Source organism: Ostrea edulis, chromosome 5, assembly GCF_947568905.1.
Source record: "Ostrea edulis chromosome 5, xbOstEdul1.1, whole genome shotgun sequence".
NCBI classification, from domain to species: Eukaryota; Metazoa; Mollusca; class Bivalvia; order Ostreida; family Ostreidae; genus Ostrea; species Ostrea edulis.
In genome coordinates this window covers 62,011,668-62,016,124 of record NC_079168.1, presented here as the reverse complement: position 1 = coordinate 62,016,124, position 4,457 = coordinate 62,011,668, and positions in this window count along the sequence as shown.

Below are 4,457 nucleotides of genomic sequence, written 5' to 3'. Positions count from 1 at the left end.
AAATCTAAAATGAGTCTTCTCTTGCCGCTAGAATTAACTGAAACAGAAAGAGGATTAGTAACGTAAGGCACTTCATACTCCCCAGAAACCAATCCACTATCCAGCAAGTCTGTAATTGCGCTCCGTACAAACTCATCCTCCTGTAAAGCAGATTTATTGTCACAAGAAAATCTACCCTGTGGTAAAGAATAAAGAGGAATTTTGTAACCAGAATCAATTGTATCAATGATAAACTTGCATGCATCAATATTTTCCCCGAACTGAATATTTGCTTTTAAGCGACCTCTAACACAGACTTTGCCATTTTCTGTGTATTCATAACAATCACCAAATTGTGCAATGTCAAAATAGATATTTTCTGCAAGATATTCATCTTTTACAAGATTAGATTCTTTTCCCATCTTATTTGCCGAGCTTGAGTTCTGGACACTCTTTTCTTTTATGGTCGGGCTTCCCACATTGCAAACAGCCATGGGAAATCTCGGGCCCGACATACCGGGGAATCCAAAGTGAAAGGGCGTTGGTCCACGAAAAGGCTGCCTAGGAAAAGTGAACGGAGCACAGCTCCTAACATCATTAGAAAAGTTATTTTTGGAATTCTTTCCTTTTTGTCTTTCCTTTTTCTCTTTAAGGGCCTTATTTTCAGCCTTATTGATACGTTTTTCGTCATCTGAATCGTCAACAAGAGGGTTGGAAACATAATTTTTAACAGTGTTCCAACCACAAGAGGAAGCGTCTGCCATTTTGACCAATTTGTTGCGTTTTTGACAAAGTTCATTAGCCTCGCCAATAAGTTCTTTGCAATACTCAAACTTCTCATTATTCAGCGCCCACAAAGCTTGGGTTTTGCTTCTCATTGTGTTCAAACTGATCCTTATTACCCGAATTCTTCCAAATAATACCTTTATCAATTTTCATCTTTTTCACCTCTGAAGAAGCAGTTCTTCTTTGAATAAATCAAGTTGTCTCGTCATATTGCGTTCCATGTCGGACTTCTGCTCATACATCTTATTCAGAATAACTTGAAGCATATGGTCCGTTTGGGCCCCACCCATATCTTGGTTGCTTTCCATAATTTAGGCGTGTTACCAGCTGTACGTATCGTCCTAAACTGATTTAACCATGTACTCTATTGAAACCGGTTCTATTGAACCGCATGACTGAACATACCTAAAAAGGTATTCGAAATGAAAACTTTCAAATTCCGGAATAATCCATTCATTATTATTACCAAGTAGAAATTGATTTCTGTCTAATTCGTTCCTCAAACGAAAGAAATCATATTTAAACAACATTTCCTCTAAATCATATTCAATTCCTTAAATCATAACTTATCCCCATAAGCATTACCTGACCCGTTTGGATAGAAATTTTGGCAAAATACAAACACCAACATCAAAAAAGTAGAATATTTTAATTTCAACTTGCACAAATCGTCCCTAGAGTGGTCAACTTATTTCGACTAGTTACCTGATTGAGTCGATATTGACCCTGACAATCAAGAATTTTTCAAAATTCAACCCCTTTTTCCTCTCGGAAAATAATCTCGTGTCGTCTTGCCGCTTTAGATATGGGTAATTGTGGTTATTTCGTGTACTTTAATCATTTCTACAGCTGACTATATTCCCCGATTTTCGTCAACAGTGGTTAAATTATTATAAACAAGAAAAACTCAGATCTACCTACCCGTCGAAGCGGCGTATTGTTCTCTTTTATATGTGTACATTTGGGCCAGACATGTAACCTTCCATAAAAAGTATTCAGTTAGTTCATATTTGTTTCCGTTCGTAGCTGATCGATCGGTAACATCATTTGACTCCCTTTAGTGAGAAATGGTGATAATGTATCGGTTATGCAAGAAAATTCGTTTGGAGTGTTTCCGGTTATGAGTTAAAAATCATCATGGTCTACGAAGTTTTGAAATAATGTCTCTGTAAACCCTCTGAACTTACGTTACTGTCGCCAAGTCGATGTAACCGAAGTTAGACCTAAAGTTTTACCTAATAATTCCATTTCCGGTTATATATATACCATATTAAATTAAAAATATGCCATTGCATCTTTAGCAAAACGTTCTTTTTAATTGAAACTGCATCATCCATAACGTGCAACTCCAGTGAATACGTTTGTCGCCAATGTTAAAATACATACGTTATCGCTTGTTCAAACTTGACAAATGGACCTTTAGTGTAATAAAGTTCAACATCAATCCATTATAATCGTACTCAAATAATAACTATACAACTATTTTAAATTATGAGTGATTCTATAGTTATCATATGAAAAAATTACAGAATTGGATAGTTTGATTTCCTTCGATACTAACCTTACCTATATATTTTAATAAGTGAATAGCTGCTAACAACATCTGTTGAGCCAATATTTTGATTCCTGCTGTATATTGAATTACTATGAAAATTAAATTGAACGGTAAAGAGTAGTTATTTTCAAACGTTCAGTGAAAAATTGCTGTTATCTTACATGCGTTACCAATACTTACGTTATCATAATTACAAAATTGTGGTTATAACCATATACAGTTTGGTATGGTATCACGTGACATATATTGAAATACTGACAACCATTTGCAAAAAAAAGTTTATTTGCCGCCAGAATTTGATTTGTAAGAGGTTGTATGCTGCATAGTAATACTTGCTGCAAGGTAAGCTATAAAAATCCATTTCACACCAATATAATGAAGTGAAAACCGTAAATTTAAAATTGAAATTTAAAGATATATATATTAAATCCGTCGATAGTTGTTTATGGCGTAGATAATGTACGATATCTACGTTACTGATGGTAAACGTATGTATCAAGATTTGGTGTCGTATTTGTAATTGCTTTCTCTCTACCACAGTAGTATTTCAGCTTTCAATAATCCAATGCTCTATCCTTGCACATGTAGAATTGGAGAAAAAAACCCCACAACACACCATGAAATATCTATTAATTTATGAAACAATCCGATTATTTTCAATGTTCATAGAGCAGGTCTCAACATGTTGTGATAACTTTTTGAAATGGTATTAATGTGTCAAATTTGAGTGATTTTACTTCATATTTAGAATTTTTTTTTTTTTATTGTTTTTATCATTTTCAACAAATACATATACACCTTTTACTCACACTCTCATACAGATTAAAGAAAGCGATATAGACAATTACATGTATATTTTAGTACTTATTGTTAAAAGAAGAAGAAGAAATGCTGTTATCATTTGAAAAGACATTTCCATTTAGACCATTTCTTTTTGTAAAATATTTGTTCTGTAAGTTTTTCCTCCAAAATGTAGTAATCATATAAACATTTCAAAACATCATCAAAAACAATATTGACATTCTTTCTTGAATATTGGAATATGTATCTCTTTACTAAGAGGATTATAAAGTTTAAAACCATGTGTTCTTTTTCTGGAAAACCAAAATAACAGTTTGTACACTAAATCTCATTCTTTTACCAGATTTTTGAAAAATCCAATCTGATAATTTTGTCCATAGTGTAGAGACAGAAGGACAATAAAAAAATATATGCTTAATTGTTTCTGGTTCTAGTGCACATATTGAACAAAGTGGAGAGTTTTTAATTTTTGATATATGTAGGAGTTTGTTAGTACCCAATATTCTATGAATGATTCTATAGTTGAACCATATCAGTCCTGAATCTTTTGTTACAGATTTGATGTTTGTATGTACATGTTTCCAATTTAAATCTAATTGCAAATTTAAATCATTATCCCATTTGTTTTCACAAATAGGTCGATGCTGTGATTTTGATATTAAATAGTCATAAATATTCCTAGAACCTTTTTTGTATTTGCATAGAATTTTAATGAATTCAGGTTGATATGGTTGAAAAGTTGTATCATGTATAAGCAGTTTGATATTAGGCCATGAGTGCATAATAGCTTGTTTCAATCCCTCATATGTAGTAAATGGAATCTGAATTGAGTAATCATTTGTGGTACTCTGGTAGCTGATAAAGTTACCATGCTTATCTAATAAATCAGATATTATATGAAACCCCTTGTCATATAATTGCTTGCAAAATATGTATTTATTTTGAATCTTTATTTTATCATTATACCACAGGGGTTCCCAAAAAAAAAAAAAAAAAAAAAAAAAATGAAAATCATTAATTTCAAAACTTTCCAAAAATTCTGCGAAGTAAAATAAAGTTTCTTTCCAAAAAAAGTTTCTAGTGGAATTTGCGTTTTGTTTACAGTAAACAGGTTCAAAATGACACAATTTTGTAATGTTACAACCAGTAATTTCAGAAAATAAGCTTATCCAGCTACATGTAGAATTAGTTGTAAAGAGTCTCCTAAACCAAGTTAGTTTGAGAGACTTGATAAATGTTTCTATATTGGTCATTCTACACCCACCATTTTCAAAATCTAATTGTGTTTTTCTAGAACTTTTCTCCATTTTGTTCCCCCATATAAATGTGTAAAAAG